The sequence below is a fragment of the Armigeres subalbatus genome, chromosome 2, assembly GCF_024139115.2.
Source record: "Armigeres subalbatus isolate Guangzhou_Male chromosome 2, GZ_Asu_2, whole genome shotgun sequence".
Taxonomy (NCBI): Eukaryota; Metazoa; Arthropoda; class Insecta; order Diptera; family Culicidae; genus Armigeres; species Armigeres subalbatus.
Window position 1 is genome coordinate 452,513,221 of NC_085140.1, and position 16,962 is coordinate 452,530,182.

The window sequence follows — 16,962 nt, forward strand, 5'->3', positions numbered from 1 at the left end:
GAGGGTAGTTGTGAGTTACTTTTGGTTTCGGGTTTTGGGTTCCTTCGGCCACCATGGCTGGTAGGCTGTGTGCTGTATGGTTTTTGCAAAATCGCGATCCAGACTAAACGACCGAGGGGCCCACTGAAGGCATCTCAGGACCGTTCCCGTGACGGGCCTTGGTGCAGTCCATGCGATTCCAGCCTGGTTCAGTCTCCGGGCACTTACGAACGAGAACGGACGTGAAAAGTGGAAAACTCTCTCCCTTCCCTTCAAGAGGCAGAGCACTTGCTCCCATGTGGATTTTTGTTGGACTTGGTAGGAAAAGTGCAATTGTTTCTCATTAGGATCAGTAGTGGGGGTGTGAGTGTGAAAGGGGGTCAGTGGGAGGTTTGGCCGTTTTTTGCCTCTTCTAGTGGATTAATTGGCTGGACCGTACCAATCTAGCAGGCCGGGGTGGCGGCTGACGATTGCCAACGCAACGAAGGTCAGTGATCTGCATCGCAGCATCCTACTTAGCTGTGTTCTGCTTAATTAAAGTGAGATTGAATACTTGGCCTGCTGGGTAGTCGATCAAACGGAAGATACAATAAAACGATCGGAAGATAAATCATCTGCATTGAATCGTTTTGAGACGGCCAGAAATAGTAACGTTGAACACAAACGATGAACGAGATTAAAAGGTGGCTGCTTGTGTGGGGCAAATTTATTATGATGGCGAAACGTGAAATTTTAGGAATAATGGAACAGGAAGTTGTGTAAAAATTGCTCATTTGTGCAATAGTGCTCCGCCTCAAGAATGTATCCTGAGAAGTAAAAATAGTTTGTGATGCGATGATGGCATGGTAAAAGGCAAGAAAGTGAAATAGTACACTCGTATGTTTCGCCCCAGTGCTATTAGTTTCAAAGTTGGAACAGCAACCACAAGAGGAGAGGATGCAGTGAAAAGCATTGGCGTTTGTTCTGATCCTCTTTCGGTTTTTTTCTTCTGTTGGATAAAGTGAATGTGAACGGAAAAGGCATTAAACGATCCATGCGAGTGTGAGAGGAACAAACGAGCGAGATTTGCTGGCGCCAATCGAGTTAAAGCTGCATTTGTGAAAGCATGTGGTGGCTCTTCTGCTGACTGTAGGCAGTGGAAAGGATGTGGAGCAGGCAGCGTTTATGATAGATGGTTTTTATTTGTTCCAACGAGGATGATCTATAAAATGGGGATGAATCACTTACAGATAGTCCGTTGGGATGTGGTTGGAAAATTGTTTTTGAGATGTTCATACTGATGCGTTTTGGCTTACATTTTATCTACAGACGAATATAGTTTTTATTTTGTCAGAAGAAGAAAAGTGGTGAGAAATATGTCTATATTTTCAAGCAGTTCTAAGAGCCTTCTTGTAGATTTGTGAGCTCTTTATTTATTGCTTTTTGATTTTAGCATATTGGTATTCCTATTCCTTAATTCACTACAAACTAATTATAATAACGAGTCCAAACATTTTCTTCATGTTTCAAATTTCTATTTGAACTCATTGAGAATAGAATAGACTGAACATAAATTTAATTAGAACTTCTAATCTTCAAGTAATTTTAATAATAATCATGAAAATGACTCTATTTTCGTTTCAAATATTGACTTCGTAGACTTCTTTACGTAGTAAATTCTACATTCATACAAATAACCTAGTGTATTTTGACTACTAGGTCATAATGATTTTAGTAGAGCTGTCTTGATCAACTTCACCCCAAACCAGATTACTCAAAAAATGTGTAATAATTTAATTTATTTTAATAAATGCGAATGCATTTTAGAAAACTAAATTTGTTGATTATTGCAACGTATAGCAGTACATGTTTTGAAAATATTTGTTTCGATTTAAAATGTAAACACACATTGTTATTGCATGTTTTGTCTTAAAAATGATCATCTTCCCCCCAGTTGACGGTACCTCGCAAAATTGCACATCATTTTGCTATTGAAATCCAAGTTTCATATACAATCTTTACAATAGACGTCAAAGAAACATACATTTTGTGTATAAGAATGTAGCAGCCTTATATGCCGAGTGTTTAAACACAATAAATAGCTTTAATCAGTTAAAAATCAAATCTGCAGCTCAAACGAATCGCGATGAATAAAGATCATGATTTTTGTATTGGAATTTGAGCACGTCTTAATACAAATGTCTACCAATGCATAGAAGATTATAGTTAGAAAAAAGTATTTCTAGGCCATCGTTAACTCCTGGTAATAGGTTTTGATTCATTTTGCTTGCCGCAGAACGTCAGTTTGTCTTGAGCTGCTTTTCGCTCACAATTGTTTTACGATTCGTCTTCAGGTTCCGCTTGAGATTGGTCAATAGTTTTCGATTGTGTGTTGGCGTGTTGGGAGGTTTCTTGCCCTTGGGCACCACCTGCCACTTGCATTTTGCTTGCGGTAATGCCCATGGTGTACCGTAATTTTCCGTAATGGCACGATGCCAAATCTGACCGAAACAGAACGGAACAATTGTGTCGCTTCGGGAAAGACCGTAGACGTTTTTCCAGGCACTTGCTCACACAAATGTTCTGGTTTATAGCACTGGCGCAATGTAAATGTCACTCTTCAAGCCACTGATACAAGTAGTCTGAACTTCGAAGGTTTTATGTGTTTGAATACCTTTGCCTGCTTTCTTCCGGTTCAGGAAGCTCTGAAAAGTCTGCCTTGACGTAGGTTTTCTCCGTCCTGTACTTCTCAATCAACAACGTCATTGATCATGTTTTAGCCGACTTGCTTTGTTCATCGTTGCAATTTGAAATCATTTTTGTTTGCCTTTTTCGTATACCAAGTATACGTAAAGGCTATAAGATCATTCCAAAACCAAAATTTTGATAGAAGGCTCGGAGATCCATAGTGTTATATACCAAACGATTCAACTGTTTTCCAGGGACTGCTTTAATGCATTCAAATGAACGCAAATCCGGTTTTTGATTACCTTCGACCAGACCTTCCTGATTGTCGACAAATGTTTTCCTTATTCTTTCATTTTGTTGGTCTTAATTGATTTGGTCATATTCGAAAATTTCGCCAATTTGGCGTGGGAGGAGCTCGAGTTGTCGTGATGAGCTAGCAATGCTTTGACGCGTGTATTTTGTTGTTTCAACTCTTCTCTGATTCTGATTCAACAAATCAGTGGCAAATGATCAAATCAAAACATGATAATACATGCACACTAGGGGGCACGGTTTTGCACCACAACGCACGGGCGCTAAAATCGTGTTTTAGCGCGTTTATTTAATTGTACCTTTATTTTGTGATTTAGCGTAATGGCGTCTTTGGCACATTTTATCAATAGGTCGATGCGCTTCTTAAGAGGTATTCAGACTTATAATTAAGCCCCCTAAAAGTGAGATGTAAAATTTATTTTTTCCACTTTACAACATGCAAGGTATAAGTCTTCGCGAGAGTTGTAGCAAAAACTCTCCTGAAAAACTTTGTGTAGGACATCAAGTCCGTAATTTCATCACTTTTGGAGATTTATTGCTTTTTGTGCCAACAAGCTTTGAACATGTTCGGCATATAAGCATACAAGCATATGGAGACACATGGTGCATTGATTAATAAACCGCTTGTGATGGGAGATAGATATCTGCTTTGTATAGTAGGAAATGGTTTTTGAATAAACATTCTTTACATTCGCCTACAACTCTACAGTTCAGGTATTAATTTAAAGTTCATTGTATGTACTTTGTTATGCGTATGAGATTGACTGCCACAATCTGCCCGTTGTCAAATTGCAATTAAATCAAATATGACTAAAAATCAAATAAAACTGTTTAAACTTCGTATCTTTTCAAGTTTTAAAGTCGCAATAGCCCCCAAATGGCGTACCGTCGTCGGGGGTGACAATGGGTCAAATGGGGGTGAGAATGGGTCACTGTTTCAACTACTTAGAATGCTTGTAGATTATATTGAATGTGTTTGGGGGCAAGAAGGCTAAAATATAAGACACCTTTTTGAACGATGTTGCTATTTGACCTCCAGACTGCCAGTGAGAGCGATGACCCATTCTCACCCCCCAGACCCAGACCCCCCGATGGCGGTATTTAAATATTATATGAAACTTCCTAGAACATGCAAAAAATGTAAAAATGAGAATGAAAATAATATGATGAAAAAAAAACAACATAAAACGGAAAAAATCTCCAAAAGTAACGGAATTACGAACTTGGTGTTCTCGACAAAGTTTTTCGGGAGAAATTTTGCTACAACTTTTATGAAGAATCAAACCTTAAAAACATGATTTTAGCCATTGTGCAACGCTCCGAAAATTTGAGTTGATTTGGATAAAAACGGATAGTTTCAATTTTGCTTGGTAATTAATATGGGGAAATGAAATTTTTCACTTTGCTGATTATAGCACTTCTCCATTATAGCGAGAAACATAACTACATAGCAATCACGAACATTAAATCAACAAAAACCGCATTTTAATTAATCTTTCCATTTATTCAGCAATCGATTCTAATCTAAATCGTAGTTTTCAAGGCCTAGGGTAACTGTACCGGTTTTTGACGGTGGCTCCTAATTTGGCCAATTGTGTGAATAATTCCAAAAATCAAGTAATTTACAAGGGTTTTATTAGTTCTAGAGAGTCCATTCCGGAACATCCGAGGAATACAAAATCCTGGGATTTGCTGAATTTCGGGATTTCCCGAACGCCGGGAAACATTTTTTTGGAATCCCGGGATCCCCGGTACCAAAAAAATAAAAACTTTTGGAAGCGAACACCTTTAGATTAAAGCATCAAGAGCATTTGTAGGTTTATATTGTAGGCCTCATATTTCGGTGAGAAACCAAATAAATGTAAAATATGCAGAAAAGTTCAGATTTTTTAATAGGCGGAGATCAGCCATAAGCCATTCACATTCAAATATGACAAGTTTCTGAACATGAGTAAAGACATCATATAAAATAGTAATATTTTTCATTTGCTTCAAGCAGTAGATATACAAAAAGCGTTAGTAGTGCTAATTAGACTCTGCAGCTAAATGTTTCTTTCATTCTTCAAAAAATTTCCACCTTTATCAATGACATCTTCTATTTTTGTTTCTGCTTATTTCTATAGCTTACTGATAGTTTAGCTAGAAGAAATAATTGAATTGAGTGAGCTTAACAAAACAGGTGTAAGAATGGCTATTTGAGCGCATGCAAAATCTCACTGTCGGTACCCAGGGGACAGGAACCGGGTACAGGATTTGATGTTGCACCACATTTGAATTATATGTCTAACAAATCATGATTGTTGTGTGGCCCCAAATGGCCGGAGCGAATTGTTGTGACAGCAGCTCTCCATGGGTGCGTGTGCACGCTGCGGAGGTCTGACCAGAAGAGGCCGAGTCATGGCTTGCTGCGCACTTATCGACACGCTGGGGTGTTAATGTATAATCACACGCTGATGGTAATATACTCAAACCCCACATTTCCCTTCTTCTCTCATTAAAAAAAGGCAAAAAAAATCCTCTAGCATAGAACGCTTTGATTTTTTTAAGTTATTTGCGCGAGACGAAGATGAACATATTGCTTTTGAAAAACCGATGATTTTCTTTGAAAACTGAACTCCAAAATAAACTTGTCTGATCATAGTGGTTTTTAATCGCAGAACAACGAAATGCATGTTAATAGGTTGTATCATTTAAATGTTAAACTAAATTGGTTATTAATCTCACAAAAACATTTTATATTGTAGCAATAATCAAACATCTTAAACCTTCCATTAAATCCAATTATCAGCTTCATATATAGTAATACCAGCAAGCTGACCTTCAGCATATCGATGTTGAACTTGCTAACAACCGCTTAGAACATGTGTTCCCAAACTATGGGCCGCGACTCTTAGGGAGGTCGTGGGCTGATCAATGACGAGTTGCAAAGGACGAATCTTGATTCATTCTTTTGTCCCTATTTTGTCCCACAAATCTATCACAGCCATTAGATTTGGATCTATGTAGTGAATGGAGAACAATAAATTTTGAGATTTTGTCAAATACAATGAAATCCAATCCAAATCCAATCCAATTCCAATAAAAATCCAAGCCACATTCAATCCAATTCCAATCAACATCCAATCTCAATTCAATCTAAATCCAACCCAAATCCAATCCAAATCCATTCCACAGTCAATCCGTATCCGTTCCATATCCATTCCAAAACCGCTCCAATCAAAATCAAATCCAATCCAAAACCAATCTAAATCCGTTCCAAATCCAAATTCAATCAAATGCAATTCTAATCCAAATCTTAATCAAATCCAATTCAAATCCAGTCCAAATCCAACCAATGTCTAATCCAAATCCAATCCATATCCAATTCAAATCCATTCCAACCAAATCTAATTCCAACCAAAATCTAATCCAAATCCTATCTAAATCCAACCCAAATCCAATCCAAATCCATTCCATATTCAATCCAAATCGAACCAAAATCTAATCCATATCCAATCCATATCCAATTCAAATCCATTTCAATCAAATCCAAATCCGTTCGAATTCAAAGTAATATAATGATGAGATATGAAGCAATTCATAATGGTTTGTTCAATCTAACGCAAACCTATTTTATCCAAATTCTAAAAGCCAATGTGGGAGGGTCGTAACCAATATGCGATTGTGCTAAGTGGGTCGCATGTACAAGTAGTTTGGGAACATCTGGCCTAGGATATGATATTTATCTAAAATTTCGCAGAGATATAATACTTAAATGAGATAGCATAAGTATATACCTAAATTTTAGACCTATGTTAACCAGTCCATTTAGCCAATAACTCCAAACTTATGACTTTGTGAATGCTTGCAACGTTGGATATCTCATCCAACGGGTAATTCCACTACGACTACTAAGTCAGTAGATTCCAAAATAAGTTTCAAGATTAATATAATATATTAAGCCTTCCAAACAACTTTGTAGCATACGATAGATCTCCATATCTCTCAGATTTCGATAGAACTAGCTTTACTGGTAGTCTCATGTACACTAAAGTCGCCAAGTTGTACATTTCAATCTAAATTTATTTTAACAAAAATAAATGCTTCCATGACCCACCTTGGGATTTTGTAGATTGCCAACTTTTTTTTTCGGCAGTCTCCCAGACACGACTTGTGATATTGCAAACCACAAACCAGCGGTCTCCCATGCTTTGTGATTTTCCAAACCACAATCCATTTCCCACCGGTCTTCCAGACGCGCTTTGTGGTTTTCCAAACCACAAACTATTTTCCAGCTCTTCCAGGCGCGCTTTGTGATTTTCCAAACCACAATCCATTTTCCAGCGCTCTTGCAGACACGCTTTGTGATTTTCCAAACCACAATCCATTTTCCAGCGGTCTTTCAGACGCGCTTTGTGATTTTCAAACCACAATCCATTTTCCAGCGGTCTTCCAGACGCGCTTTGTGATTTTCCAAACCACAATCCATTTTCCAGCGGTCTTCCAGACGCGCTTTGTGGTTTTCAAACCACAATCCATTTTCCAGCGGTCTTCCAGACGCGCTTTGTGGTTTTCCAAACCACAATCCATTTTCCAGCGGTCTTCCAGACGCGCTTTGTGATTTTCAAACCACAATCCATTTTCCAGCGGTCCTCCAGACGCGCTTTGTGATTTTCCAAACCACAATCCATTTTCCAGCGGTCTTCCAGACGCGCTTTGTGATTTTCAAACCACAATCCATTTTCCAGCGGTCTTCCAGACGCGCTTTGTGGTTTTCCAAACCACAATCCATTTTCCAGCGGTCTTCCAGACGCGCTTTGTGATTTTCAAACCACAATCCATTTTCCAGCGGTCTTCCAGACGCGCTTTGTGGTTTTCCAAACCACAATCCATTTTCCAGCGGTTTTCCAGACGCGCTTTGTGGTTTTCCAAACCACAATCCATTTTCCAGCGGTTTTCCAGACGCGCTTTGTGATTTTCAAACCACAATCCATTTTCCAGCGGTCTTCCAGACGCGCTTTGTGGTTTTCCAAACCACAATCCATTTTCCAGCGGTCTTCCAGACGCGCTTTGTGATTTTCAAACCACAATCCATTTTCCAGCGGTCCTCCAGACGCGCTTTGTGATTTTCAAACCACAATCCATTTTCCAGCGGTCTTCCAGACACGCTTTGTGATTTTCCAAACCACAATCCATTTTGCAGCGTTCTTCCAGACGCGCTTTGTAGCAATACAACCCTTTGCCTTGTGTTTTTTTTTTTTAATTATCAGATATTTTAACACATGTGCTAACATTACCGATTCAACTTATCTTTTGAAATCAGCGTCAGGATCCAACAAATCTCCTGGCAGGATCGCCAAAATGTGTGGCCCCAAATGGCCGGAGCGAATTGTTGTGACAGCAGCTCTCCATGGGTGCGTGTGCACGCTGCGGAGGTCTGACCAGAAGAGGCCGAGTCATGGCTTGCTGCGCACTTATCGACACGCTGAGGTGTTAATGTATAATCACACGCTGATGGTAATATACTCAAACCCCACAATTGTTATTTAAAATATGGATAATATTGACAATCTCCACATAATCAGAATGCATTAGATTGATTTTAATATTGTTGATTCAAACCTTATAAAGTAAGTACAAAGTTTACAACATGAGGATCTGATATTCCACGCAGGTAAAGGACTTTTCAATAGCTTTTATGTACTACATAAGATGGTGGAGGGGCTACTGCAAGTGTCGTTTTGAGGAGTGTCCGGTATTTAGAGGTGTAAGGCGCTGGGGGATCTCCCCCTATATTTCAGTACCTGGCGGTCGAAATGTGGTCGAAATACGTATCTGCAAAGATATCGAAATAATTGGTGGAATTAAATGGAGTTACTTAACTCGTCTTAGACGATTGAATACATTCCACTAAAAAAGAGCTTAAAATATTTTTTTCTGACTCACATTTTTGTTCATTTTGTAAAAAGCCTGTGAATCGTTCAGAAAGCTCAATTTACTGCATCTAATCCCACAACAGAAAAAATTGGCTTTACTATCTTGATTATCTATGGTAAGCTGGAAGTGATTGAGTTTGTGGAGAAGGACTGACAAACGATTTACAAAATCAACCAAAATGCAGGTGTTATAAATATGCGATCATGCGCAGTTAAGTATCAATGATAAAAATTCATACGCTTCTCTGACAACAAGTTGTACAAATAGTTGGCGCAAATTCAATCGCGTGGAGTTTGTCATATAAAACAACTCAAGCAACACAAGACTCCACCTCCCTACAATCATTCGGAACAATTTTCATTTCCAGAAATTGATTGAATTGATTCATTAAGCGGATCTTAGCAACCGGGCCAATAAACGTGGCACGCCGGCGTTTTCGGTGTCGGGCACTTTCGAAGGCAATTCACCAAGTCGTTCCGGCCAAGTCAACGCAAACAGACATCGATGCCTTTTCCTGCCGGGCCAATAAACGTGGCGCGCCGGCGTATTCGTCAGGAGAACACTTCACTTGGCTTTACAAACCTCTATCGACCGCGTCACTAATCGGGCAGCGCGTGCCTTTGTCTTTTCACCAACTTTTCACTGGTCGAGGAAGAGAAAAAGAGACGAATGTGAAAAATGCGCACAACAAACTGTCTGCTATGAAGGTTCACCTGGTAGAGAGCTTTTTCACCGCCCGTCGGTTGTTTTTAACCGTTCCTTCCTACTCTTCTTGGTCGAGGCTTGCGGTGGTAGTGGTGGACTGTCGCGTTGACAGCCGATGTCAACGGTGCGTTACGGGCGTAATGCGGGATGGGAATAGGGATGTACAGGATGATTTCCGTAATTTCAATATTCGAGGTTTTAGTGTTCAGTTTTATTTTAATTCTGTTCTGTTACCTTTAAGATCATTCCTAGTAATGCAATTTTAGAGCAATCATAACTAGTAGTTTATGTAAATAATAAGTAAGGTTTTATGAATCATTATTTATGTACAGTAAATTTAGGTAAATTTATAATGTAAGCAATTTGGCAGGTTACAAAGTCGGACGCCGCGGCTTAACATTGGGCGGCTACAAGACGGTAGACTAGCCCAAAATACGCGCAGCAGCTGGAAGTGGCTCTTCCAACGGAAGAGCAGCTAGGCGCAGCGTCCCTTGAAGATGGCTGGAGAAACATTCGATCCGCCATTGGTAGCACCGCAACCGCTGCACTTAGCTCGATGTCCCCGGATCAGAGAAACGGCTGGTATAACGGCGAATGTGAGCAGTTAGTGGTAGAGAAGAATGCAGCATGCTGCAACACCGCACGAGGGCGAACGAGGCACGATATGAACAGGCGCGGAACAGACAAAACTCGATTTTCCGGAGGAAAAAGCGTCAGCAGGACCGTGAAGACGTGAAGAGACGGAGCAACTGTACCGCGCTAATAACACACGAAAGTTCAATGAGAAGTTCAACCGTTCACGTAAGGGCCACGTGCCACAGCCTGACGGAACCTTCTTATGAACGAGCGTGAGGTGGTCCAAAGGTGGCGGCAGCACTACAAAGATCACCTGAATGGCGATGTGGCAGACGAAGATGGCGGTATGGTGATGGGCCTGGGGAAACGCGCGCAGGACATAATTCTACCGGCTCCGGATCTCCAGGAAATCCAGGAGGAGACTAGCCGGCTGAAGAACAACAAAGCCCCTGGGGTTGACCAACTACCAGGAGAGCTATTCAAATCAAATCAGGCAAAAAATCTGACATTCGTAATTACCGTGGAATAGCCATTATCTCTTGCATTCCCAAACTTTTTGAATCCATTATCAATGAAAAATTATTTTCACAACTTAAAAACAGAATTACGAATAAGCAGCATGGATTTTTCAAAGGTCGCTCTACCGCTACAAATTTAATAGAATTCATTGACTATTCTCTTAATGCAATGGATAATGGTAACTACGTGGAAGCTCTATACACTGACTTTAGCAAGGCGTTTGATCGTATTGACATTCCAATGTTACTCACCAAATTGACAAAAATTGGAATTGAGCCAGGACTCCTTAGATGGCTTGAATCTTATCTCACAGACCGGCAACAAATAATAAAATTTAACGGAAAGAAATCCAATCCCATTCAAGTCACTTCAGGAGTTCCACAAGGCTCTCATCTTGGCCCTCTTTTATTTATATTATATGTAAATGACATTACCTTCATTCTCAAAAATATAAAGATTTTAATTTATGCCGATGACATAAAGCTATTTATGGAAATAAAAAATGAAGACGACATAATCATATTCCAGAATGAAATACACATGTTCTATACATGGTGCAGAAAAGCCTATTGCAACTGAATGTTAAGAAATGCAACATAATATCATTCAGCAGAAAAAGAATAACACCAAATACACAAATTGTATTAGGGAACAATACTGTAGAAAGACACGAAAGAGTTAGGGATTTAGGAGTGATTTTAGATTCGAAACTAACTCTTGTTGATCACTATAACACAATCATCCACAAAGCTAATAATATGCTAGGCTTTATCAAGCGTTTTTGCTTCAACTTTCAGGATCCCTACACAATCAAAACACTATATATTTCATATGTACGATCTATACTGGAATATTGTAGCATTGTATGGTCGCCTTATACAACCACACATGAAGAAAGAATAGAGTCAGTACAAAACAATTTCTATTATACGCTCTTCGTAAATTAGGTTGGACGTCATTTCCTCTTCCATCTTATGAAGCACGTTGCATGCTTATAAATATACAAACTTTGAAAGAGCGTCGAGAATGTGCAACGGTTTCATTTGTTAACGATATAGTTTCTCAACGTGTTGATTCAACTGAAATTTTATCGAAATTTAACTTTTACATACCTTCTCGGCTACTTCGACATAGAACATTATTTTTAACCAACCACTGCCGAACAAATTACGCCATAAGAAAATCGAGTCGAGTCGAGTCGAGTCAAGTACGAGACACTGAAGACGGCCTTACTGTTGAGGTCGAAATACGTATCTGTCAAGATACAATTAAGTGGTGGAATTCAATGGGATGGTATAAACTCGTCTTAGGACAAGTGAGGAAAAAAGGGAAATTACGCCAAATTTGGGCCTCTCAACCGAATGATGGCCGTTTACAATCAACACTGCGAAACTATTGACTTAACAATGTCTCGGCATAACATTAGACAGTATTTCCAAAGAACAAACATTACAAATTCAGCAATATAAATTCAAAATCAAAATTATACATCACTTTACTAAAAAAACCTATTATTTAATTATATTATAGCATTACAAAAACAAACATGTATATGTATATGTACTAGTCTACGTTGGTTGACGAAATAAAATAAACAAATTTAAACACGGTGGTGAGGTACTGGCTAGAGCGCTGCACTGGGTCATTACCAAGATTTGGGAGGAGGAGTGGATGGAAGGTGTCGTGTGTCCCATCTACAAAAAGGGCGATAAGCTGGATTGTAGCAACTACCGCGCAATAACATTGCTGAACGCCGCCTACAATATTGCAAGGGAGTTCGTGGGGCAGTACCAGGCGGGTTTTATGGGCGAACGCTCCACCACGGACCAGGTGTTCGCCATTCGCCAAGTACTGCAGAAATGCCGCGAATACAACGTGCCCACACATCATCTATTTATCGACTTCAAAGCCCTATGATACAATCGATCGGGACCAGCTATGGCAGATAATGCACGAACACGGATTTCCGGATAAACTGACACGGTTGATCAAAGCGACGATGCATCGGGTAATGTGCGTAGTTCGAGTTTCAGGGGCATTCTTGAGTCCCTTCGAGACCCGCAGAGGGTTACGACAAGGTGATGGTCTTTCGTGTCTGCTATTCAACATCGCTTTGGAAGGGGTAATACGAAGAGCAGGGATTAACACGAGTGGTACAATTTTCAATAAGTCCGTCCAGCTATTTGGCTTCGCCGACGACATAGATATTATGGCACGTAACTTTGAGAAGATGGAGGAAGCCTACATCATACTGAAGAGGGAAGCCAAGCGGATCGGACTAGTCATCAACACGTCGAAGACGAAGTACATGATAGGAAGAGGTTCAAGAGAAGACAATGTGAGCCCCCCACCGCGAGTTTGCATCGGTGGTGACGAAATCGAGGTGGTAGAAGAATTCGTGTACTTGGGCTCACTGGTGACTGCCGAAAATGATTCCAGCAGAGAAATTCGGAGACGCATAGTGGCTGGAAATCGTACGTACTTCGGACTCCGCAAGACGCTCCGATCGAATAGAGTTCGCCGCCGTACCAAACTGACAATCTACAAAATGTTCATTAGACCGGTAGTCCTCTACGGACACGAGACCTGGACGATGCTCGTGGAGGATCAACGTGCACTTGAAGTTTTCGAAAGGAAAGTGCTGCGTATCATCTATGGTGGGGTGCAGATGGCAAACGGTACGTGGAGGAGGCGAATGAACCACGAGTTGCATCAGCTGTTGGGAGAACCATCCATCGTTCACACCGCGAAAATCGGACTACTGCGGTGGGCCGGGCACGTAGCCAGAATGTCGGACAGTAACCCGGTGAAAATGGTTCTCGACAACGATCCGACGGGCACAAGAAGGCAAGGTGCGCAGCGGGCAAGGTGGATCGATCAGGTGGAAGATTACTTGTGGACCCTCCGTAGACTGCGTGGTTGACGACGTGTAGCCAAGCCATGGACCGAGCTGAATGGAGAAGACTCTTATATACCGCACAGGCCACTTCGGCCTTAGTTTGAATAAATAATAATAATACGTACAGTGCGATAGTGGATGCGAAATTTGATCATCAACATTTTATGTATGTTTATGCCGGATGAAGGCAATTTACTGCTAAAGTGCAATTTTAACATTGGTTGACGAAATTGAGTTTTTCAATAGAAACACGGCTGAGTTATTGGCTCGTACTTCTCGACCTCTTTTCGTGATGGTCCCAAATTTGAAACTTTGGGATGACCCCCCTGTCTTACCGAAAAACGTATTTCTACGTCAAAAAATAATCTCGGATGAACCTTTGTATAAAATAGTGGCCCGGAAAAAAATGATTCCATTTCTAATGACCAACAGAAAACCAAATAATCTTGCCAGGAAATTTCACTTTCCACCGACGATAGCCAAATCGATCAAGACGCCATCTTAGTGGATAATTTCCTTTAGCTGCTTTAGTGTGGCGCATTATCTTCTCTTCTTCTCTTCTTCTTGATTTTTTTCTTTTTCTCCTATATATAAAAATGAGTTTGCATTCGCTTCGAGGCAATATAGCTCACGAACGGATGAGCCGATTTGTACGGTTTTCTCACTAATCAAATCGTCTTGGGATCAGCCATGTTTGTATATATAAAAAGTTCGTAAATTTAATGGGGAAAGTTTAAAAATCGTTAGGGTGAGTTGCGAGGAAATCCAATGCGCACAAAATTTGATCTAGATTGCGGCGTCGTAAAATTGACAAGTTCAACATCAAACCCGAGCAACGCAGGGTACGTTCTGGTAGTTAAAAATAAAACATCTGTAGCCGGCACGGAGCGATTCGTTCATAAAAAAGCACGTGGCTTAAGCGCCACTCCATTAAGGAGACCACGGCCCAAGTTAATTTGCCCGGATGAGACTCCCAAAGGGCGAGTCCATTTATTTTCCAGATAGGATTTACGGATCGTTCCAACTGGCTACGAACTAAATCTTGCCAAACGGTATCACCCTAATTATCGCAGCATGCTTTACAGCCACGATGCCACTCAGAGAGACGGTGAGAGCCCACCACACCTAATACACTCTAAGCGTGAGTGCGCCTATCATCATCGGCAGACTCTCTCCGCTCGCCTGCTCTCCTACAACGAATTGGAAGCATACAACATACCCAGTCAAACTCGCAAAGAAACACAGAGGACGGGACTCGCAACTATGATGACGCGTTGTGACGAAAAATACAATTAATTAACAAATTTGCTAGGGAAAGACTGTTTATTAAGCGACATGGAAAACATTAATGAACATTTATTTCCTTACTTCTAATAGGGACACATATTTATTGGGGGACAGTCGCATATGCTTCTATTTGTGTTGGTGTTCGTTCATACTATTCCCTAGCTGTGTGCGGTTTACTCTTCCCTAGCTTCTACTCTATTCGTGTGTGCTCTGTGCGTTCTGCGCTACTACGTGACGTCACAACTAAGTTTCGCGCATCTCCTTCACATTCTGCGCTCCTGTTAACTGGTAGGTGGTGGCAAATTAGCTCACGCACGCATGTGCACGGTCCTTACTTGTCGGCGGGGTAGCAGATCACGACAAAGGAAAACAGCGCGATGGCTTTAGCGGCACATCCTTCAGTCTACGACTGGACAACAAATTCCTCCGCGGCGCCCTCCTTGGACGCCGCACTCCGTACAAAAAAAGGCTTGACTCACCGTTCGATGGGACTTACTGTCGATGATTGTTGGGCGAGGTCAATGAAGCGTGTCGATGAATTGCTATGGCCGGTAGCTTGACGACCGGCTGGTGGACTCCGTCCTCGGACCGATATGATGATGGATCGTCCGCTTCTGGCCGGTTGGCGAATGCCAGGAAAAATCCGTCCGTAGGGGATGAAGTGCGCGCTTGGGTGCGCGGAATTCGCCGCGGATGGGAAATTAAAGCCAATCTGGCTAGACGGACACATGGTGAGCACAGGCATAATTCAACACACTTAGAGCACGCACATTTTACCTTTTGGTCTAGATTTTTATGGTCACAACCGCACACAAATTACACGCACACTTTACTTGGATACACTACGGCCAACTACGAAACGAACAAAATAATTAATTAAATTAACTTTATTTAACGCCACTTAAAATGTTCATACTTGTAACAAACGAAACATCAACAATAAACGCGTACTTCCAACTCCTTGGAGAATCACGGACGAAATGATCGTGTCTGTGAATCCTCAGATTAAGGAAAGTGGGACTCGGACACAACCGGAAGGACGTCATTTCCCGACCCCTTTGTGTACAATCGTGACTTTATCGGCACGATTGATATCTTGACAAGATAGTCGCGCTGCTATCCCTTTCCCACCTTATCCAGAAAACAAATGGCCTCGACCTTGGGAGAGCTTGGCTGTTTGGTTAATGCTCGCTTGCCTATGTCAAGGGAAACTTATATCTAAGTTTATTGGCGATTGAAAGATTTGTATACTTACAATCTAATTTATTTACAAAATCTATTTACAAAACTATATACAAAATTACTGAATGCTACACATCTTTTCAGCATCGTCATTGTCGTTAGCATTAGCATTAGCATTGAGCATTTCGCACAAATTCGTAGGTAGTACAAGCCAAGACTATTGTATGAAAGTAGCATCACTTTCATCCGTTACCACAGATATTGATTTGGGACAAATCAATATCACTTAGATGGAAGCAATGCACTTTCCAATAGTCGAGATCGGTCCTGGCCACGTCTTTGCGAATGCTGAGGAAGGGGAAGGATGGTTTGTTGGACACCTACTTAAGAAAGATGCAGAGAACTCTACGACCTCTCATAGGTGCCACGGGAGGTTTTTGGAATTGTGTGGAAGGTTACAAAACAGTAGGAATCCTTTTGGTAGAACGTGAAACACAGAAGAACGAAGACAGAAATACAAAGTAGGATAGGGATGAGCATGGAATTGAACCCACGACCTCCTGCTTATAAGGCAGAAGCGGTAGCCACTAGACCACCGAGCTCGTCTCTTTTTCAGCATCGTCATTGTCTTTCAAACGGATAAATTCGAAAACTTAGCCCCAATAGTCTGTTTGTCTGAGTGAATATTTTTCTCAACGGTTAACACCTCTCCTTGGATAATTAGTTTTAATCCTGAAAAGGACTTTGTGTAATTAATTCTCGAAGTTACTCTTCCATCGTGGGTGGAAACCGAACGTCGTAAACAAATATACTTGTGTTTAGTTTCGCGCCACTTCTGATTCTGCTTATTTCTACTTTATTTCGGACATTTTGGAGGACGGTGTCTTTTAGGATTGTGATGTCCTCCACTGAAAGCCAGT

At 41.0% G+C, this 16,962-nt stretch overlaps 1 protein-coding gene across 1 annotated transcript in view; it reads left to right on the forward strand.

Moving 5' to 3' along the window:
• The first annotated feature begins 209 nt into the window (after positions 1 to 209).
• The window catches only part of LOC134213770 (transient receptor potential-gamma protein), a 395,710-nt gene continuing 378,957 nt past the window's right edge, over positions 210 to 16,962 (forward strand). The window contains exon 1 of the mRNA XM_062693089.1: positions 210 to 466. The gene's annotated coding sequence lies outside the window, so the exon portion shown is untranslated. The remainder of the gene's footprint in view (positions 467 to 16,962) is intronic.